Genomic DNA, 24,227 nt, shown 5'->3' with positions numbered 1-24,227 from the left:
TCGACGGCCAACACCGCGGTTTCTGGTGTGTCCGCTGTGCCGTGCGTGTGATCATTGCTTGTACAGCCCTCTCGCAGTGTCCGGAGCAAGTATGGTGGGTCTGACACACCGGTGTCAATGTGTTCTTTTTTCCATTTCCAGGAGTCTATATCGACCTGCGTGTTGGGGGTCAGGCCTGTGTCGAACAAGAACGTTATTTATGTCTATTATCCTGTCTTCTCATGTATTGAAATCTAGCCAGTTTTCGTCATAAATACACCACTCCGTCCACTCCGTCTCCAATATGTATGTTCTGTGTTTTATGTCGTCCATCATTGCCTGTGATTTTTCCTGTCCAACAGTGACTCGGTTCCTTACCACCTGTCAAGCCTTATAGATGCGATATTTCCTCGTTTGCATTCGACACTATTCTCAGCTTATCCTTCTTGGCTAATCGGTGGAAGCTTTAATGACGGGCATGTCTCCTTGTAGTTCAAACGAGCAAAAGGAGATAGTACAAAGAGAAGACAGAGACGTCGTACAATTTCGTATTCTATATAAAATGTTAATCATTTGATTTCATCGAGCGAGGTGGCGCAGTGGTTAGCACACTGGGCTCGCTTTCGGGACGACGACGGTTCAATCCCGCTCCAGCCATTCTGATTTAGGTTTTCCGTGATTTCACTGAATCGCTCTAGGCAAATGGCGGGATGGTTCCTTTGAAAGGGCACGGCCGACTTCCTTCCCTGTCCTTCCCTAATCCAATGAGACCGATGATCTCGCTGTTTGGTCTCTTCCTCCAAACAACCCAAACCAACCCATTTGATTTCAGCAATTTTAAAGTTATAAACAACCCGTTTAATCTCTTAAATATGGTGCTAGATTGGTGAAGAATGGGTTGCCAATAAGAGGACACTGACAAGATTTTTCACACTTCCGTGATTCTGGAAGAGAGACTTCTTCATCTCTATCAGTGTAATCTCTCGTTGACTTGCTACCATGTATACCTACATGCATCTAGCAATAAGAATGGGCAATGTGAGTCTTCACCAGAGTGCACTCAATTACACAAATCAAAAAATGTTTAGCATCACCTCGGTCCCGAGACTTCCGGAACCTGTAAACAAAATTAGAACATAGATCAACATAAACATCATTTCCGCCCTTTTTATTGCTCATGAAAACCACACCTTGCATGTTGTACCACCATACAGCGAGACCTTCAGAGGTGGTGGTCCAGATTGCTGTCCACACCGGCATCTCTAATACCCAGTATCACGTCCTCTTGCATTGGTGCATACCTGTATTCGTCGTGGCATACTATCCACAAGTCTATCAAGGCACTGTTGGTCCAGATTGTCCCACTCCTCAACGGCGATTCGAGGTAGATCCCTCAGAGTGGTTGATGAGTCACGTCGTCCACAAACAGTCCTTTTCAGTCTATCCCAGGCATGTTCGATAGGGTTAATGTCTGGAGAGCATGCCGGCCTCTCTAGTCGAGCGAAGTCGTTATCCTGAAAGAAGTCATTCACAAGATGTGCACGATGGGGACGCAAATTGTCGTCCTTGAAGACGAATGCCTCGCCAATATGCTGCCAATATGGTTGCACTATCGATCAGAGGATGGCATTCACATATCATACAGCCATTATGGCGCCTTCCATGACGTATGTCGGCCCCACATAATGCCGCCCCAAAACATCAGGGAACCTCCACTTTCCTGCACACGCTGGGCAGTGTGTCTAAGGCGTTCAGCTTGACCGGGTTGCCTCCAAACACGTCTCTGATTATAGTCTGCTTAAGGGCATTTGCGACACTCATCGGTGAAGAGAACGTGATGCCAGTCCTGAGCGGTCCATTCGGCATGTTGTTGGGCCCATCTGTACCACGCTGCATCGTGTCGTGGTTGCAAAGATGGACCTCGCCATGGACGTCGGGAGTGAAGTTTCGCATCATACAGCCTATTGGGCACAGTTTGATTCGAAACACGACGTCCTGTGGCTGCACAAAAAGCATTATTCAACATGTTGGCGTTGCTGTCAGGGTTCCTCCCAACCATAATCCGTAGGTAGCGGTCATCTACAGTAATAGTATCACATGGGCGGCCTGAGACAGGCATGTCATCGACATTTCCTGTCTTTATGTATCTCCTCCATGTCCGAACAACTTCACTTTGGTTCACTCCGAGATTCCTGTACACTTCCCTTGTTGAGAGCCCTTCCTGGCACAAAGTAACAATGCGGACGCGATTGAACTGCGGTATTGACCGTCTAAACATTATTGAACTACAGACAACACAAGCCTGAACTGATCGGCTGTTGGAAACCCTCTGTGTAATAGGCATTACTAATGCATGGTTGTTTACATCTTTGGGCGGGTTTAGTGACATCTCTGAATAGTCAAAGGGACTGTGTCTATGATAGAATATCCACAGTCAACATCTATCTTCAAGATTTCTGGGAATGGGGGTGATGTTTGGTGTGTGTACAAACAGAATTCAAGATTCTGTATGAAGCTACTGTGTAAAGCATGGTCAATGAAGAACATGAATGCAGACCACTTTCTTACCTGTTAACTGTAAAGTCATTAATTACGAAAGGCCACAGCTATGTTTTGATATCGCCCCATCAGAAGATGGAGGACCTCGGGTTGCGGCAATATTGCTGGGCGTTATGATACGAACGATTCTCTTCATCGAACGACAGCTCGGCTCTCTTTTTTGTGCGTGGATGGTGGCCTATAGGGTCTTCTTGGCCCTTTATTGAGTTTAAAATCATTTCTATTACGCATTTATCCACATTTAGTAATACGTCCAATAGCTGCTGCTTGAGGAGGCACTCTCATACTGCCGGCCGGAGTGGCCGAGCGGTTCTAGGCGCTTCAGTCTGGAACCGCGCGACCGCTACGGTCGCAGGTTCGAATGCTGCCTTGGGCATGGATGTGTGTGATGTCGTTAGGTTAGTTAGGTTTAAGTAGTTCTAAGTTCTAGGGGACTGATGACCTCAGAAGTTAAGTCCCATAGTGCTCAGAGCCATTTGAACCATTTTTTTGAACTCTCATACTGTCAAAGCAATACTTCGTTTTCGGATACGACTGTGTGATAATAAAAATAATTTCGTAGCATTATCTATACACACAGGGGCGCATCCTCCTTTCCAAAGTCTGTCCTGGCGTAGAAACTGTGACATTACGAACTGACATATCACACTGATGGAACACCTAGACAATCCCGTATTCTCCACAGAGGTTTTGGTGCAGTCTTGTCCTGGTAAGAATTTAGAGTGGCAGACTCGATGTGGCCAACCTGGCTCCATGTCCGAAGTCGCTAACGCACGCTTGTGCGGTGACGCTCTACCCCCCTGGGGTAGCCGGCTCGGATCCTGTTGGTGGAAAAAATCACTGCCGGTATTTGGTGGTCGACAAGGGGAGGTGAGGTTGTCGCGTTATGTTACTGATCGACATACTTTGTGCCGATGTCGTGATTTAAACATTAAACCTCTCTACAGTGTTTGATGAAGTGAGGACATGTGACATTGTTGATGGTCATCTGCCCGTCGGATGGGGACTTTAAGCTTGGCAGCCCTTGGTGCTATTCGCAAGGTGTAGTCTGTGTGCCAGCAGTCGGTTCATCCTCTCCCTCATCTCATCATCATCAGTAGCATCATCATACACACAAGCATTACAAGCTCCAAACACACAATGTATACATGCAGTATTACAAAAAGTTGTAATGGAGCATGTTCCAAATAAAACAAAAAACGAACTCAACATGGTGCAACAAGCTTGGCGTGCAAGTGATACAGTTTGTCGCACTGTCTGAAACGAACCAGTCGTCATGTTTCAGTGTTCCTGAGGAAAAGATATATTTTTCAACCAACAACTGTCGAGATTATTCTACTTTCTTTATAATTTAAAACTGAAATCTGTTTCAGCTGCACTGTTTCATTTTAATAGTGTTAACCCCCTATTGATTTACCACATATGAAACATGTCGTGCAATTCTTATACGCTTTTCAAGATGACAACAGTTGTTTTCAAACATCTTCGAGTGTACGCTCCTGGTTTGGCAAACACTCAGGCACTTTATCGCACCTCCTCTGGTCCGCTAAATGAACCGATATTGAGAACATAAAACATCTCTGAGACTATTTGGAACAACAGAAGTAACATAGAAACTAATATTCCCACAATTTATATCCGCATCTATATTCCATAAACCGCCTTCTGGTGTGTGGCACAGTATCCCTTGTGTCACTTTCGCCCTTTCCTGTTCCAGTCGCACATTGTGTGTGGGAGGAATGGTAGGCCTCTGAGTGATCTCAAAAGTCATCTTTGTTACAAAAAGGTACGGCCAAACTTTCAGAAAACATTCCTCACACACAAAGAAAGAAAGTATGTTATGTGGACATTTGTCCGGAAACGCTTACTTTCCATGTTAGAGCTCATTTTATTACTTCTCTTCAAATCACATTAATCATGGAATGGAAACACACAGCAACAGAATGTACCAGCGTGACTTCAAACACTTTGTTACAGGAAATGTTCAAAATGTCCTCCGTTAGCGAGGATACATGCATCCACCCTCCGTCGCATAGAATCCCTGATGCGCTGATGCAGCCCTGGAGAATGGCGTATTGTATCACAGCCGTCCACAATACGAGCACGAAGAGTCTCTACATTTGGTACCGGGGCTGCGTAGACAAGAGCTTTCAAATGCCCCCATAAATGAAAGTCAAAAGGGTTGAGGTCAGGAGAGCGTGGAGGCCATGAAATTGGTCCGCCTCTACTGTTGTTGAGAAGCGTACGAACACTTCGACTGAAATGTGCCGGAGCTCCATCGTGCATGAACCACATGTTGTGTCGTACTTGTAAAGGCACATGTTCTAGCAGCACAGGTAGAGTATCCCGTATGAAATCATGATAACGTGCTCCATTGAGCGTAGGTGGAAGAACAAACTAAAATTAAGCGTTTCCAGACACATGGCCACATAACATCTTTTCTTTATTTGTGTGTGAGGAATGTTTCCTGAAAGTTTGGCCGTACCTTGGTTGTAACACCCCCCCCCCCTCTCTCTCTCTCTCTCTCTCTCTCTCTCTCTCTCTATATATATATATATATATATATATATATATATATATATATATATATGTGTGTGTGTGTGTGTGTGTGTGTGTGTGTGTGTGTGTGTGTGTAGCACGCAACAATATACTTCTAGGACAGTACGCCCATCTAGCATGATATGTACACTTGCTTGGTTTGCTTATACGAATGGGTGAAAATCATAATAGTATAAGTAGCATAGAGTTTATTGCGAGAAAAACGACCTTAAACATTTCAGTATTTATATAAAGTCACAGGTTATACAAAGTGAAACAAGACTTATACAAAGTTTTACACTTGAGGGGCATATATATGTTAAGTATCTGAAGGTCTTTGGTGTAAGGCGCCATACTTTAAAATATCCATTAAGTTCACTTGTACCATTATGGTTTCAAAATGTCACTTGTATCACTATCCCTTTAAACAATAACCTCTTCCCTCTTACTCTCTTTGATTCACTTCATCACTATCAAAGTTGTCAGGGTACCATTCTTCATCGCCTGGTTGTGCAGTGTACTGTGTGCGAGCTAACATCCCAAAGATGTCCGGGCTCACATGCGGTGCCTCTTCGTCGAAATGTCTTGGCCCAAACTCGTCTAGGGGTTGAACCGCACGTGTCGCGTTACATGCTCTAAATTAGACACCCGTGATCCTTTGGTTAAACTGTCTGGCTGATGGCAAGTTTACGAGATACAAAGTTAACGTAACATATAATAACAGTAATAATATTGAGAATTAAATTAACGACCCATAAATGATGTAGCCCACCACAGTTGCGATTTGGTTCGAATGATGTTTATTCAGAAAGCAAATTAATAGCGAAAGTTGTCGTACTTAGAGTTACTGTTACACTCGAGCGCATATCCATTTGATACAGTTCTATCATTCACAATCTCATCGCGAAATACAAGTTATCTATGCGAAAAGTTAGAGTTCACACCAGGCGTGCGGCTGCTCACCGCTCAGGGAGCGGTTCAAATAACTCCAAGCACTATGGGACTTAATATCTGAGGTCATCAGTCCACACAACGCGATATTTTCTAAGTCGTTTCACTTCCTAGCTGCCTAGAGACCGACTGTCCGCTTTCGCGTCTCAATACGAACTGTACCCTTTGGTGTCTCTAGCCGAACTGTCCACTTTCGCGTCTGCACCGGTACTGTCCCTCTGCCCATCCCCGGCCAAGTTTCACGCACACCGAATATCTTCGCTCAACTGACTGGGGCAGTTCCCTTTCTTGAAGCCGTCCATCTGATTAGCTACAGCTTATTCTATATTATTTTACATTTTAACATATTTAAATAATCAAAGATTGACCACTTTCACGTTCTAAATAAAGCAACAATAATATCCATTGTTAAATTCTTTTACATAAAACTAACAGTTTCCTTCTTAACTTTGAATGTCACAGCCAGTAGCCTTTCACCAATGTGGTTTCTGATAAATAAAGAACAAAAGTAACTATTATGCACTAAATTTTACAACAAATGTTCTATTACCTAATGATTCAATAAAGTGTCATGCTGTCGTCAAACGGTTCAAATAACTCTAAGCACTATGGGACTTAATATCTGAGGTCATCAGTCCCCTACTACGAACCCTAACTAACCTAAGGACATCACACACATTCATGCCCGGGGCAAGATTCGAAACTGCAACCGTAGCAGCCGTGTGGTTCCGGACTGAAGCGCGTAGAACCACTCGACAACAGCTGCCGGCCGCTGTTGTCGTTCAATGTGTTTTCTGTGGAGGAAATGATGATCTAATGCTTGACTGAAAATACTGATAATTTAAATTTACTACATCTTTTAAACAAACGAAGTTACAGAGTTGATATTTACGACATTTGTCGTTTTAATGATGTGCATCTATATGAAATGTAGAACGTTATGATCGAAATAAGGCTTCAGATTTTAGCATTCAGGTCTTTGTCACAAAATTTGTTAATTTCACTTTAACAGTAAATACTAAACCATTACAGATATGAACAATATCCAAGTTTTATTGGGATCAACATGAAAATCTATGAACGATGGTACATTAAAATTACTGTAGCTTCATTCCCTACATTACTACGGAATGAAATACACTACTGGCCATTAAATTTGCTACACCACGAAGATGACTTGCTACAGACGCGAAATTTAACCGACAGGAAGAAGATGCTGTCATATGCACACCATTAGCTTTTCAGAGAATTCACACAAGGTTGGCGCCGGTGGCGACACCTACAACGTGCTGGCATGAAGAAAGTTTCCAACCGATTTCTCATACACAAACATCAGTTGACGGGCGTTGCCTGGTGAAACGTTGTGATGCCTTGTGTAAGGAAGAGAAATGCGTACCATCACGTTTCCGGTTTTGATAAGGGTCGGATTGTAGCCCATCGCGATTGCGGTTTATCGTATCGCGACATTGCTGCTCGCGTTGGTCGAGATCCAATGACTGTTAGCAGAATACGGAATCGGTGGTTTCAGGAGGGTAATACGGAACCCCGTGCTGGATCCCAACGACCTCGTATCACCAGCAGTCGAGATGACAGGCATCTTATCCGCATGGCTGTAATGGATCGTGCAGCCACGTCTCGATCCCTGAGTCAACAGATAGGGACGTTTGCAAGACAACAACCATCTGCACGAACAGTTCGACGACGTTTGCAGCAGCATGGACTATCAGTTCGGAGGCCATGACTGCGGTTACGCTTGACGCTGCATCACAGACGGCAGCGCCCGCGATGGTGTACTCAACGACGAACCTCGGTGCACGAATGGCAAAACGTCATTTTTCCGGATGAATCCAGGTTCTGTTTACAGCACCATGATGGTCGCATTCGTGTTTGGCGACATCGCGGTGAACGCACTTTGGATGTGTGTATTCGTCATCGCCATATTGGCGTATCACCCGGCGTGATGCTATGGGGTGCCATTGGTTACACGTCTCGGTCACCTCTTGTTTGCATTGACGGCACTTTGAACAGTGGACGTTACATTTCAGATGTGTTACGACCCGTGGCTCTATCCTTCATTCGATCCCTGCGAAACCCTACATTTCAGCAGGATAATGCACGCCCGCATGTTGCAGATCCTGTACGGGCCTTTCTGGATACAGAAAATGTTCGACTGCTGCCCTGGCCAGCACATTCTCCAGATCTCTCACCAATTGAAAACGTCTGGTCAATGGTGGCCGAGCAACTGGCTCGTCACAATACACCAGTCAGTACTCTTGATGAACTGTGGTATCGTGTTGAAGCTGCATGGGCAGTTGTACCTGTACACGCCATCCAAGCTCTGTTTGACTCAATGGCCAGGCGCATCAAGGACGTTATTACGGCGCCGGCCGGAGTGGCCGTGCGGTTCTAGGCGCTACAGTCTGGAACCGCGTGACCGCTACGGTCGCAGGTTCGAATCCTGCCTCGGGCATGGACGTGTGTGATGTCCTTAGGTTAGTTAGGTTTAAGTAGTTCTAAGTTCTAGGGGACTGATGAACACAGCAGTTAAGTCCCATAGTGCTCAGAACCATTTGAACCATTTTTTTTCGTTATTACGGCCTGAGGTTGTGGTTCTGGGTACTGATTTCTCAGGATCTATGCACCCAAATTGCTTGAAAATGTAATCACATGTCAGTTCTACTATAATATATTTGTCCAATGAATACCAGTTTATCATCTGCATTTCTTCTTGGTGTAGCAACTTTAATGGCCAGGAGTGTAGTTTTCATAAATATTTCCCTTTATAGCCAATCTTAGGTCCACCATATTTAACACTCTATTTCTCCTCGGCCACAAACAGCTTTTACTGGGTTTCACTATGATGTAGGTTCTCATCTGTCTCACTTGCATACTACAGCAGTTAGGCCTCAATAGACAATAGACGTCTGTGATTTTCCCCATCTCGTGATGAATCTGTGCGCAATGTGGCACATGGTCCTGGATTACAGGGTTCGTTTCACAATTCCTGTATACTGACTCTTTCGGACATATATTTAAATGAGTGCGCAATGCTCGTTAACTGACATGTGAAAAGTGTGAAAGATGATGCTGACCTCTGCCACGACCACGAGGACGACCACAGGGGCGACGACGACGTCCTGTTCGTTTTCTGGTGAGCTCTGAATCGGTGTTAGACTCTTATAGAAGTTGTGGTACACTGGCGAAATAAACTGTAACAGAGACTTCAAGTCATCAATTTTTGCTTGCTTTAAACATATTGGTCCATGTCGAAGTAGTGGAAGTTGTTCAGGTATTGTTCCAGACCTACATGTACGTGCAAGATTTACTTTTCGAAATTTTATGACTTCATTCGATGTCTCCTTGATGAAGAAAGCTTTTGGTTCAGCTTTTCTATATTGCATCCATCTCAGTGTCAACCAGTTAACCTTTTGCTTCTTAGTGTCTATTGTTCTGTTGATGAGAAGTTTTGCAATTGGTTCTGTAGATAGGAAATAATCTTGCTTCATTTCTTTCACATGAAATGTCACCCTGGCATTTTCTACAAGCTTCATCCAATCCTGTGGCACAAAATAAACTGGGTTTGCTTTTTCTTCGTCTCAATGTGAGAAAAATCTGCATCATTATCAATGAAATTATGTCCAGGCATGAGGAACTTATGATCAACAATTTGAATAGAGGTATGAGCAACAGTATAGAGCCAAAATCGGGCGATTATTTGATTTCAGTTTTGCCCGCCGGAACTATCGCTGTAGGCAATAACATGTTTAATATCAGAGGGCAATGTTTTTACGTAGTACAGTAAGCAAAAACCAATTTCTGAAGGCCCTACGTGAGGCAGTATTTTCAGACCAAATATACATGAAAGCAGGATCTGTTCTACAGTCATGTATTCCAAGATTAAATGTCCAAAGCTGTCTCTTGTAGTAAATAACATTGGTTGTTAGCATTGGAGTTGGCAAATTTTTTAAGGCTTCTTTTTGACTTCCGTATATCTCCTTTCTTAGCGGCTCTTGCTTGCTCAACTTTCCTTAAGTGAAGCTCTTTCTGTAGCTTTAGGTTGTTAATTTTACTGGTATCTACCTCTGATTTGATTAAATTTTCTAATCTATCACAAGTGTTGCAGGTGTCACTCTTTAGCTTATAAAATATAGATGAAATTCCGAATTGAAAACTTTACGGTAAATTGAGGTCTTCACTGGCAAAATGTTTTCTTCCTCACACTTCTTAGTATAAAGCATATACATTTTTGAGACAGATAACTCTTGTGACTGGTATTTCCTCTGAGGATTATGTTTACGAGAATAGTGACTTGCGTAATGTGGAAAGCTTTTCATGTGGTTCCTTACGGTAGTGAAGCGATCTTCTGGTACTTTATTTCCAGGAGCACGTTTACCTCGTTGATCAGCAGGAGATAGGCCTTCAACTCTTGGTTTGTATAATGCAGCTGTGGTAAACCGGCGATTGCTTATTGTTAATGTCTTCAGGAAGAACTCCTTACACACTCGATTACCATCCAGGATAATGACAGTACTTTTTTTTTGACTTCCTACAGTTTTGTTTTGTACGTCTTGCTTTGGCAGTTGAAAACACATTTGTTGTGAAGGACGTTTGTTGTTGCCAAGAGTCAGTTTTCCAAAACCCTTCATGGATAGTTCTTCGTATTTGTTCTGTGAAAGTCCTGCATTCTTATCGAAAAATATTTTGAAATGGCTGGGTGACTCTTGCATGCATAATTTTCCCTGTTGTATATTCTTGCCCCGGTTTCTTAAGCGTTTTCTTTTATTCACTTTACATGAATCCACATTCCTTTCTCTCTTTTTTGAAACAATGTTTTCTTGAGTTTCTTCATGAAGGGCTTCTATGCACGACGTTTCAACTGTGTTATGGATTTTTGTTATTGTTGGGGTTTTTCCCTGGCTTGGTATGATCGTTTTCATCGGAAGATGATGCAGCTGGAGAAAAAAAGGAAATACAGCATTGAAGCATCGATATAAAGCAAATATCTACATAAAAATCAGTTTCATACATAAAATTCCCAAAATAATCTCGTCGTTTTGGTGAATGTAATTGTGTCAAAGGAATACTAACGGACCTCAAAGATGTTAAGCATTCCAGTGACATACCGGTACAAGTGACAATATTTTCTTGACTACTTTTCATGTGGAACATAATTTTTATTGACAGTAAGGAGAAGTTGTTATGCTAGTTCCATGCGTGCTTATATACTAAAAAATAGTTAAAGACATTTCTAATGGCCACAAAAGTGATTGAAAATTTCAAAACAAACGTTATTTAGTCACTAAAATGTTACACAAAATGCTTGAACTTCAGTTACCTTGAACAGGAACATAATCTTCGTCTGCGTCTGAATCAGTCGTTTCCGAACGACACTGAATACCTTGAAAACTAAAACTACTTATCTCTGATAGAGATTTCGTCAGTAATTGAGAGCCTGAATCGCGATTCTTTGGAGCTTCCGCCATGTTGTTGTTTCTGCCGTCCTGACACTGCCTATCGATTGTGATTCTATAAATGATAGATGCTAGACGTTAACAGTAGGCACCTGGATCTTTGTGCCACTAACAAATTCCCTTGTTTCGTGGTCTAAACTGCACTTAACTGAGTTTTGCATAAAATGTCACTTATACCGTTATGGTTTTCACCCATTCAAGGCACCACGATCCACATGACTATAGTAATATGCTGCATACACCTGCTTATTTTTGACGAGCGCTAAGAATTCGATAATTGTAGGCTTCCAAAGAAGAGCACCAGTTGCCTTAAACCGGTAAGGGATTAAAATTTCTTTTTTGCTGTTGCTGATTATTTCTACAAATAGAAATACAGTTGTTGCATATGGTTAAAGTACTAATTTATCTATACTGCAAATGGTAAAGGCCATACAACTTTTCCTTGGATACGTCCGAAATTAGTCTTACGTTAATAATAATACTGAGTTCGAAGAGATTTCGGAATTGCAGCCAGTCGTCGTAAACTTCACTCCACGATACTTCGACTGGACACCTGCCATTTATCTTCAAATGAGCCATCGAAGACTGACGAAGATGTTCTCCTCTCCGCCGTCACGGTTCATTAGATTTTCCGCGATGCGTATTTCAACGGATTGTTTTATAACAGAGCCCCAAAAAAATGTTTCTGTGGCCAAAATTAATGTTTTTTTCATACTCCATTGAATGTTCGTTGGAGATACAACGTTCCGTAATTGCAGGCTTGTTGGGTTGCAGAAGGCGAGTATGACGTTTATGTTCTGTGCAGCGTTCTTCCACTCTGTATGTTGTTTGTCTTACATAGGCCGTACCACACTGACAAGGTATTTTGTAAATTCCGGCCTTCCACAGTTACAAATTATCCCTTACATTATCCCTTACTGATACCAGCAGGTCTGAAATCTTAGATGGTGGGCGGAAAATCTCTTTCACCTGAAAATCACTAAGGATTCTTGCTATTTTTAAGGAAATATTTCCAACAAAGGGAAGAAAAGCTAGAGACTTTGCTGGCGCGTTCTCCTCTTTATCCACTTCCCGGTTCTTGCTTTTAGCTGAAAATGCCCTGTTAATTTGCCGTATAGAGTATTCATTGTCTCTGAACACTGTCGTTAAATGTGCAAGCTCTTCAGGCAAACTATCTGCATACGACACTGTATGGGCTCTGTGTACAAGGATTTTAAGCACACTCATGGTTTGGGATGTGTGATTGTAACCTGTACTGGGCATCTCATACTTGCCCTAATATTCCGTACGTTCGTATTTTACTGATTAGGCGACAGTACGGAATATTAGCAAAGACCTTCGGGAAGTCAAGGATCAGGGCATCAACCTGGGCTCCGGTATCTACTGACGAACAGACATAAATAACATCGTTAGGTAGAGTACTTTCCGGTGGTACACTATTCTTTGTTGCATACGTGGCTGTTGTTTGGCCTCCCTATTCGCCGTATTACAGGCATGCTTCTTGGCCTTTAAGAATCAAACTTCAATCCCATTCCTTCGCCGAATACCACAGTGACTGATAACTTCCAGCTAAATCATGATGTTGGCGAGGCATCAGGCTAGGTCCAGGTGCCTACTGGCTTCTGGGTCTTGTGGATGGACAGAGCGAGCTGGTTTTCATCCTTTCGCTGTTTGAGAAATTCGTCTTGATTCCTACTGACGAGATTTTCTGTCTCCAGTAAGGTTATAGTATGCGGTAATAAGAAGTTTTCCAAAATTCTACAACAGATTGACGTCAGCGATGTAGGCCTGTAGTTTAATGCGTCTGTTCCTCGACCCCTCTTGAAAATAGAAATGACCTGCGCTTTTTTCCAGTACTATGAAAGCCTCTTTCCTTTAACGACCTACGGTAGACTGCAGCCTAAGAGGAGTCACAGCCTACACATACTCTATGTAGAATCGCATAGGTAACGGATCAGGTCCAATCAGCTTTCCTTCTCTGAGGAGGTTTGGCTGATTTTCCGTCTCGCGAAAGTTTTTTTTTTTAAATTTCTCTTATTTTTACATACGTGCTGATATTGTAAGGAGCTAGCAAAACTGTTTTTGAAAAATAAGAGCTTGATATTTCGGCCTTTTCTCCATCATCCTCCGTTTCGATGACACTAAGCTCACTGACGGTCTGGGGAGATGGCTTTGATCCCTTTACTAATTTTACATAAGACCAAACTTGCCAAATCGGGATATGCAATTTTACTTTCCAGTACTTCGAAAATTTCACATACATCACTCCTTACGCTAATTTTGGCTTTTTGAGTTTTTGTTTGTATTTGAGACTTTGTTTTCATTTAAATCTGCGGTGACGCTCACTTTGCTTTATGAGCAATTTGGTAGCTGTATCAGATCTAGTAATCAGATAACTGCTTTATCTAAGTATAGCGTACTGACCTCTGGTCTCTCTTCCCCGCCGAACTGGGGCGATTGTCAAGGTTTAGGTGAAATTAACAGCAAAGGTGTGAGTATAGGAGTACAAGTCGAATTCCACTGTTAAACGCAGAATAAGAAGCGGGTAGGCAGAAAGATTATTTTGGAAGGGAACATCTGTCTGGCGTCGTGTTGAAAGAAGAAATGGGAGTCGATAATGGGAGACTCGCCTTTAGCTTTATAAGAGGACCACATGTTGCCATGATTGTTTCGACTACCCTGTAGAAGTTTCGTTGAAAAGCCCTTACATATCTTCCGTATAGTCCCGATCTCTCCCCATGGGATTTCTCTATTTTTTGACCCCTGAAGAAAGCTATTCGTGGCCGCCGATTGGCTTTGGACGAAGAGGTGCATGTACGACCATGGTTCCGTAGGCAACCGCAAACATTTGTGCATGAAGGCATTGACCGCCTTGTCGCACAGTCGGATTAATGTGGTAACTATTATGGCGATTACTTTTGAAATAATAATGAGTTTACTTCAGAAATGGTCCAAATAGCTCTGAGCACTATGGGACTCAACATCTATGGTCATCAGTCCCCTAGAACTTAGAACTACTTAAACCTAACTAACCTAAGGACATCACACAACACCCAGTCATCACGAGGCAGAGAAAATCCCTGACCCCGCCGGGAATCGAACAATGAGTTTACTTACTTAGTCTCCAACAGTCTCGTTTTCATTTTATTGCCCCTTATAACAAGAGTAACGAGCTACATAGACACAAACACACATGCACCAGCTCACAATCTTGAGAAAGGGCGCTGATGACCACACTGTTTAGCGCCCAAAAATTATGAATCCAGCCATCCACCCATAAAGGAACCAGTATTAGAGTCACAGTTCAAAAGAATTTTGAAAAACTACTAATCAAATAAGGCGGTAAGCAAAGACAGTATTCCATCATACACTCCTGGAAATGGAAAAAAGAACACATTGACACCGGTGTGTCAGACCCACCATACTTGCTCCGGACACTGCGAGAGGGCTGTAGAAGCAATGATCACACGCACGGCACAGCGGACACACCAGGAACCGCGGTGTTGGCCGTCGAGTGGCGCTAGCTGCGCAGCATTTGTGCACCGCCGCCGTCAGTGTCAGCCAGTTTGCCGTGGCATACGGAGCTCCATCGCAGTCTTTAACACTGGTAGCATGCCGCGACAGCGTGGACGTGAACCGTATGTGCAGTTGACGGACTTTGAGCGAGGGCATGCGGGAGGCCGGGTGGACGTACCGCCGAATTGCTCAACACGTGGGGCGTGAGGTCTCCACAGTACATAGATGTTGTCGCCAGTGGTCGGCGGAAGGTGCACGGCCCGTCGACCTGGGACCGGACCGCAGCGACGCACGGATGCACGCCAAGACCGTAGGATCCTACGCAGTGCCGTAGGGGACCGCACCGCCACTTCCCAGCAAATTAGGGACACTGTTGCTCCTGGGGTATCGGCGAGGACCATTCGCAACCGTCTCCATGAAGCTGGGCTACGGTCCCGCACACCGTTAGGCCGTCTTCCGCTCACGCCCCAACATCGTGCAGCCCGCCTCCAGTGGTGTCGCGACAGGCGTGAATGGAGGGACGAATGGAGACGTGTCGTCTTCAGCGATGAGAGTCGCTTCTGCCTTGGTGCCAATGATGGTCGTATGCGTGTTTGGCGCCGTGCAGGTGAGCGCCACAATCAGGACTGCATACGACCGAGGCACACAGGGCCAACACCCGGCATCATGGTGTGGGGAGCGATCTCCTACACTGGCCGTACACCACTGGTGATCGTCGAGGGGACACTGAATAGTGCACGGTACATCCAAACCGTCATCGAACCCGTCGTTCTACCATTCCTAGACCGGCAAGGGAACTTGCTGTTCCAACAGGACAACGCACGTCCGCATGTATCCCGTGCCACCGAACGTGCTCTAGAAGGTGTAAGTCAACTACCCTGGCCAGCAAGATCTCCGGATCTGTCCCCCATTGAGCATGTTTGGGACTGGATGAAGCGTCGTCTCACGCGGTCTGCACGTCCAGCACGAACGCTGGTCCAACTGAGGCGCCAGGTGGAAATGGCATGGCAAGCCGTTCCACAGGACTACATCCAGCATCTCTACGATCGTCTCCATGGGAGAATAGCAGCCTGAATTGCTGCGAAAGGTGGATATACACTGTACTAGTGCCGACATTGTGCATGCTCTGTTGCCTGTGTCTATGTGCCTGTGGTTCTGTCAGTGTGATCATGTGATGTATCTGACCCCAGGAATGTGTCAATAAAGTTTCCCCTTCCTGGGACAATGAATTCACGGTGTTCTTATTTCAATTTCCAGGTGTGTAATTCCCAAGATCATTGGGAGAAATGTCAACCAAATGACTATTCAAATTTACAGAATCTGTCAGTCTGGAGACATATCACCAGGCTTCCGGAAAACTATGATCCGCTCAATCCCAAAGACAGCAAGGGTAGATAAGAAGAAGACTACTCTACAGTCAGCTTAACATCTCACCCATCCAAGTTGCGACGGTCAATCTAACTCTAGGAAAGGTAAACGCACTAGAGGGACTGTTCTGATGTTGAGGTTGATAATGGAAGCAACAAATCAACACTCGTTCATAGAATTTGTCGGCACAGAAAAAAAACTGAAAAACATCAAATGTTTTGTGAAACGATGTAGGTGAAAGTAAAAAAATAAAATAAAGAAACATTTGAAGCACCTTTAATAAGGCTCGAAATCATGTACAGCAACTTAGATACTCATACGCTAGTGACATAAGGAGACGATTGAATGAAATTTCACCAGACTAATATTCTCTAGTACTCTTCAAAATTGTAAAAGTTTAAATTCTCAACCGGCGCCTCATTTGTCGTACATAATTTCGAACATCATTCAAATGCGCATCAAATGTTTCTCTAATATATTTTGTTTCTTACTTTTAAACCAATCGTTTCACAGAAAATTTTACCGTTTTTTTCTGATTTTGTTCAGGAAGCATTAAATATACGAGGGGAGTTGGAAAATAAGTTTCCCCTGTCGACTGTGGGCAGAGTTGTGTGATATGGGCGAAAGACGACCCGGCAGGTGAACACGCACGTGCAAGACACCGATACACCATTGGGTAGAGGTTGACGCCCATCAAGCAGATGGCGCTGTCGCAGTGCGTGCGCAAAGCGGAGACCAGCTGCTGAGTCTTTTCCCGGAGCTATGGAAGGAAAGTGCGTTTTGGAGTCGTGGTCACAGGCGGAAGTGAGAGCTGTTATCCGCTATGATTGGGCACGTAGAGTATCAGGCACAGAAATTCATAACCGCCTTGTTGAAGTGTATGGGTCAGGTGTGATGTGGAGGCAAATGGTGCGGAGATGGTGCCAGCAATTCAGTGATGGACGTCAGCAAGTGCAGGACATACCGAGACCTGGACGAACTCGCACGGTCACTACAGATGCAAATGTCAGGACGGTGGATGACATGATTAAAGCGAACCGGCGTATCACCATCGATGGAGTAGCGGCAGAACTTGGAACAGGACATGAGCGAACTCACAAGATCATCCACGACATTCTTCGATACAGGTAGGTGTCAGCACGATGGGTGCCCCGCCAACCGACCCCGACACACATGGAACAACGCATGGCGTTCAGCCTGGAACAGCTCGTGCGTTACCATGAATCTGGCAATGACCTTCTTTATCGGATTGCGACGGAGGATGAAACTTGGGTCCACCAGTACACGCCCGAATCGAAGGCCGCGGAGTGGAAACATCTGTCATCGCCTGTCCGAAAGAAGTTCAAAAGCACTCCGTCTGCAGGTAAAGTGCCACTCACCGTTTTCTGGGACGCCAAAGGAGTTTTGCTGCTGGACTTTCTGGAGTATGCAACCATCAATGCTGCGCGGTACTGTGCCACTCTGTCGAAATTGAAAGACGTGATTCGGAAAATGGGGCCTGGCTTTCTCAGATCTGGCGTTCTGCTGTTGGATGTCAATGCGAGACCACACACGGCGACGGCTACGCAAAGCCATAGTGCAACTCTTTGTTGGGAGCGCCTACACCATCCGCCTTACAGTCTGGATCTCGCACCAAGTGACTTCCATCTGTTTCCTGCTTTGAAGAAGACTCTCGGCGGAAGGCGCTTTGGCAGCAAAGCTAACGTCAAACAAGCCGTTCAACGCTTCTTCCGTATGCAACGCCCTGATTTTCCCCTGGAAGGCTTTTTGAAGCTTATAAAGCGATATGACAAATGTCTCAATGTACTTGGAAATTATGTGGAAGAATAAAGATATGTCTTATCTTTAATGTCTCATTCTCTTTTTTTCCCTTTCACGCACAACTCTGACCGCAGTCGACAGGGGAAACTTATTTTCCAACTCCCCTTCGTAATACATTTCAATATCGACTTGTATTCTGTTATTATTAGGAGAATACAAATCAAGAGAAAGCAGAGAAATTTCAATTTATGCTGTGATTTAAAATTTTTTGACATGTCGTTTACGTAGCTAGCAGCAGCTCTTCGTGAAATATTTCCATATTTCCTCGAATGACCAAGTTTTTCTTAATTGCACTAATTGCTTTCTATCAATTCAGTTTTTTTGCGAAGCTAGACCGCACACTCGTCAGTATAATACACTATTTGTCCATTTCCCACTTATAGTCTGATTATGACAATTTCAGAAAAAATCCATTGTGTAATTTCTTGGGAGCTGCCGCTCAAATATATGATCAAAGAAAGTTCGATGTTAAATGGAGCCACTTCTTCTAAATTCTCAGGAAAATAGGTGTAAGTTGTAGGGAAACACGGGTAATATACGATATCTAGAGGAACCAATAAAGAAAAATAAGAATGAAGATCAAGAACGAAGTACTCGGTTGGTTGGTTGGTTGGTTGTTTTGGGGAAGGAGACCAGACAGCGAGATCATCGGTCTCATCGGATTAGGGAAGGACGGGGAAGGAAGTCGGCCGTGCCCTTTGAAAGGAACCATCCCGGCATTTGCCTGGAGCGATTTAGGGAAATCACGGAAAACCTAAATCAGGATGGCCGGACGCGGGATTGAACCGTCGTCCTCCCGAATGCAAGTCCAGTCTCTAACCACTGCGCCACCTCGCTCGGCCGTGAAGTACTCGGGATATAAAGCGTGTAAGAGAGGACTGCAGTCTCCCTGCCACTACTGTTCAATCTGTTTATCGAAGAAGCAATGACAGAAGTAAAAGAAGGATTCTGGAGTGGGATAAAAATTCGTGATGGAAGGTTGTCAATGATAAGATCCGCTGTTGGCATTGCTATCTTCAGTGAAAGTGAGTAAGAGCTGAAGGTCTTTGTGGATGGAATGAACTGTAGCGACGCAAATAATTTATTGTGCATGACAGTGTAAAATTGAGACACCTTCCACGACTCAATTAGTAAATCGCGGGAGTGGGTCAGTTCGGGCCGTTAGGCGGTTATCTGTTGATGTGACAAGTACTGACACAAAGGTCGGGAGCAGTTATCAAAAAGCCTGGCACAGCAGAGGGACCAGAGTAATGACCTGATTACTTCACGCCTGAGCCATGCTCCTGTTATGGATTGTATGACAGAGACCGATGCCTTAGCGAAACAAGCATGGACCAAGCCCGTATAAATAATTCTCTTTTCTAGTCAGAGTGTCTGCAGTCTACCAGCCACCAGCTCCGAGGGGGGCCTGCGATAGTCCCCGAGTCTAAGAGTGTGAGTCTACATGGATCTATAAGTTGCCACCTAAGGACTCTGCCGCTGCTAGATGTGGCCCAGTTACTCGCGGCGATTCCAATGGTGTAGTCTTATGACCCTCAAACTGTTGGGCCACTTGTGGGCTTACCACAAACGCTGCTATCCTCCTACCGTGGAGCCATTCAGCACCATCGTAGGTTTGGGCAAATCCTTGCTGCCTGCCTCTGCTCGTGTTGGCTGATACTGCTGCCATCTTATCCAAGCTGGGTCCAAGGCGCGATCTGCGCACTACTCCTGTGCTGCCAGATACTCCTTTGTCTGCATTGCGAGCTCCGCTCGCTGCAGCGGTCAGTATCCTTGCAGAATCACAGCCGTCACCAGTAGCAGACCACCCACTGATGCTTTGCATGCTGTGGTGAGCTTACATCCTGGAGGCGATGATTTCGTCGGGTATCATCGCGATTGTCGTAGTTAATGAACAAATAAACGAACGTTTTAACAATGATGTTTTCATGACGATTTGTCGGACAACCATTACTCATCGACTCATCGCCACAGGTACTAGAATATACGGTAGGAGTCATACACAAGCGGACTCTGATCTGTGACGTCACTGTGAACCCTCTCGCCACATCGCACCCCACTGAAGGTTATAGGCACAAGGCGCACTCTCGTTTAACTCATACGCAGGTATAAATGTAATCGAGATTTTCGAGGTTTTAGTTATTATTATTAAGCTTTCTATTACTTAGGCTATTTTTTCCATGGTCGGTGAAATGTTAGTTGAAATGTTCAAATGTGTGTGAATTCCTAAGGGACCAAACTGCTGAGATCATCGGTCCCTAGATTTACACACTACTTAAACTAACTTATGCTAAGAACAACACACACACACCCGTGCCCGAGGGAGGACTCGAACCTCCGGCGGGAGAGGCCTCGCAATTCGTGACATGGTGCTTCCAACCGCGCGGCCACTCCGCGCGGCGAAGTGCTAGTGTAAAGCTTCCAAACTACATATTTTTCAAATTTTGTTTATCACTTTGATTGAGTTTTCAAAACACTGAGGCTCAAATAAATGAAACCTGGTGGAACACTAAATTACCTGAGTCGTATTTTTAATAGTAACTTCGCTAATAAGAGGATAGTTCAATGCATCTCTGTCAAAAGATAACGTTTTTTTACGGTAGGCAGCAACGCAGCCTTTGCAACATCCTTAGATGACCAGTTAATACACCGCCCTTTCCTAACCACTTGTCCCTGACAGTCAGAAAAAGAATCCTGCATTACTTTTTGAACAAGTATTAATTTCAGTAACTCAGCGCTACCTCGAGAGGCACGATCCTGTAAAGCTGAATTCTTTTGTCTAACGTCTTTTATTTCTGTTCGTTGTTAAGGTTAACGTTTTGTCTAGTAGCAATTTTTTCATTAACTGGAAGTATATTTACCTGTAAAATATCTTTTACTTCTTTGCGGTAGCTTCCTTTAGTTCACAAATATTTCTGCCATTATTAGGCTCATTACTACGACCTGAGTCACCACCGGAGGATGGTAGATTTAGAGTTGGAACAGCATTAGTTTACAGCTTGCTTTTCGAAGGAACATTCAATAGTTCACTTTTCAAATCGCTTTCATACTCCGAAACTGTAAAATGTATTACGCTGACACGACAATTTTCAACTGAAAACTAGAGACGGGTCGTTCGTGACTCACGGGTCTAAAGGAACGGTTCATCAGGATGAACGGAACGAGCTAGGAACGAATTCTAAGGAACGGTCTTTCGTAGTTCACTTCGGTCGCAGCTCTTTACTTACAGTTCCCGGGAACGGGAAACGGTCGGTCTCGTTCCCGCAACGGCACGTCGGCCGGTCTCGTTCCAGCCTCGGTCCCGTTCCCGTGTCTCGGTCTCGGTCTCGTCTCGCTCGGCCGAACTTATCCTCCTTTGCGTGGCCACTCGTCGCAGTTGCACTGCCTACTGCCCCTAGTTAGTTCAGTATCGAGTTGTTCGTTTCGTTCGCTGAGGACGCCCATCCTAGATCTGTTTCAAACCTTTTTTGAACTCTGAACTTCTGGTTCATCTCGTATTCTATTCAGCGTCCGTGGTTGGTAATTAAAATCTATTTTATAATTACGTAAATTATATAAATATCTCTTGGTATGTAATAATTACATATTTTCTGGTAACAAAATGGCATATCAGCTTACTTCACTATTTCGATAAACAGCAGAAGAAATACTTGTAAACAGGCAAGATTTTTTTGTTATTGCACATGCAAAGGAAGTCGGCATGGTACACACGAGTGGCCATTTTCCGTCTGTTTTTGATCCAAGGTAAAAGAACATGTTCATTGTTACGGAAGGCAGACCGACTTACAACGGAATGAACCCCGCGCTCCATAATCGAGTGTCTGGTGTCTGATTTTGTAAAGAGAATATGATAACTTCTACAATATTATTTCTGTGGTACAGGGTGTCGCACGAAAAATCGGCCCCTAGTACTAGACTGCTCATCGTCGCCTACCAATCGTCATCTATTGTTTCGAAGTTGTTTTTTGCATTAGCTTATTTGTTATTTCTTCACTGCTTAATTATCACGTTTATCAATTCTGCTCATGGCGGTCAACAAATAGTGCGTAATTTGCGAGCAGTCTGTAATCGGGGCCGGTTTTTCGTACGCCACCTTATATTATTTCACTGCGATCAGCCACATAACTCTACAGTTGGCTAAACGACAGGTTTTGCAGAATCACGAAAATTGCAAGTGTGTGAGAATTCTGTTATGAATAAAAACTCTGTACTCCAGGGGAGAGGCAAGTGTCCCCTCTTGGCACCTTCCATCTTCAGTCACCTATGCTACTAATTTTCAGTTTTTCATGAGAACCATATACCAAGCCCAAATGAACGGTGAACGAGTAAAATGAACGGTTCCCAAAAACGAGCGATCACCAGTGAACTAGTTCCAAAGGATGAACGAGTTTGCCCATCTCTACTGAAAACGAATCTGCACGTTTACAAGCATTTATCCATTTTCGTTTCGTCTGATTATTTTTAGTAGACATATGAAGCTAAATTCCTGACTTACTTAATTGTCTGCTGTAGTTACAACTGGCTATTTTTCAATTAAAAATTTACTCTAGGAAATTCCTCAATATTCTAATAATTACAGCATAACTCTAAACTCAATCGCTAGTCACTAAACAAAATTCACACTGACGTAAATAACATTGCTTTCGCTCATAACCGCAATTACAGCACAATATGTTATTATATGAATGCGTGGTGTCTGTTCTTTTGGACATGTCCAAAAGGACACCACACAAATTCTGCAGCTATTCTACATTATATGTAAATTGGAGATGGAGGGGAAACAAATGAAACGAAAGAGAGGGATTACTGACGTCAATGGCGAAAAGTGAAAATGTGTACTGGAACAGGATTCGAACTCGTGACCTCCAGCTTACTAAGCAGGTGCGTTATCTACTGCGCAGCTGCGCTGATTGTCTTGGTGCGGCCCACGGCCGACCCGCATTCCTGCTGAGCGCCACTATCTGCAGTCCCTGTCCATTTCCTGCTTACCAGCTACTCTGAGATCCCCGCAGAAGGTTGGACGTACTTGTGCATCCGGACTGAAAAAGGTGGATCTATTGTCCATCTAGGAGAATCAATTATATAAATGCGTGGTGTCTGTTTAGTGTCTATTCTTTTGGACATTCCCAAAAACTTGTTTTTTGGGTACCAAAATCGAGCCGCAGATTCCGAGACGACTATGGCTATAATGTTTACGATGTATTGCTAAGACCCCGATGACGAATAAATTTGAAAATTTTCTTGATATCTTTATCCAATTCCGAGATACAGAGGATCAAAGTTACGCTGCTTGTGCACGGAGAATACGTACGTAAAAACTGGTGTGAGCCAGAAACGTAGTTCATAAAGTGACATAGCACGGAGAAATATGCTGTACAGTGTCTCCATTATCATCATAAGGATTCTGAGAACCCCATGCTGCGGTATGAAACGCTTGCAAAATTTTTGTGCACATTAAATCCGGTCTGAGGTTTACAATTTTGTGTTATTTCAGTTTCACGTAAGTAAACTGTCAAAATTGCCCTGACCCGTGAATTTCTTCTCGTGTGAGTGACGTGACATGCTGTAGCAGGGAAAAGTAGGGAACTAGTAGAAAAATGGTCCTATCGGAGCACAAAAAAGGCGAATGTACACCTATTTAAAAGATTCTGACACAAAAGTGGAGTACCAGTTGCCTCATTCTACCTTCCTCAACACCTTTAAAAATATTCCAAAAAATTTTGACATGCGAATATATTAGCACTTTTTTATTATGAGGGAGAAGGAGACAGTGGTAATGGGAATGAGACGGAAAGTAGTAAATACCAGAACTGGTTGTGATATAGACATACCAGAGGATGGCCGGCCATTGTGGCCGAGTGGTTCTAGGCGCTTCAGTCTGGAACCGCGCGACCGCTACTGTCGCAGGTTCGAATCCTGCCTCGGGCATTGATGTGTGTGATGTCCTTAGGTTAGTTAGGTTTCAGTAGTTCTAAGTCTAGGGGACTGATGACCTCAGGGACACAGTGACGTGTAACATAGTTG

General features: G+C 44.0%; 1 protein-coding gene across 1 annotated transcript in view; it reads left to right on the top strand.

The window, feature by feature from the left end:
• Nucleotides 1-24,227, top strand: part of LOC126095631 (A disintegrin and metalloproteinase with thrombospondin motifs 7-like) — a gene marked incomplete at its 5' end in the record, with an annotated part of 619,647 nt that overhangs the window by 85,020 nt on the left and 510,400 nt on the right. The window lies entirely within an intron of this gene.

The sequence above is a fragment of the Schistocerca cancellata genome, chromosome 8 (assembly GCF_023864275.1).
Source record: "Schistocerca cancellata isolate TAMUIC-IGC-003103 chromosome 8, iqSchCanc2.1, whole genome shotgun sequence".
Taxonomy (NCBI): domain Eukaryota; kingdom Metazoa; phylum Arthropoda; class Insecta; order Orthoptera; family Acrididae; genus Schistocerca; species Schistocerca cancellata.
The sequence above is the reverse complement of the archived record's forward strand: the minus strand, read 5'-3'. Positions and strand labels throughout refer to the sequence as shown.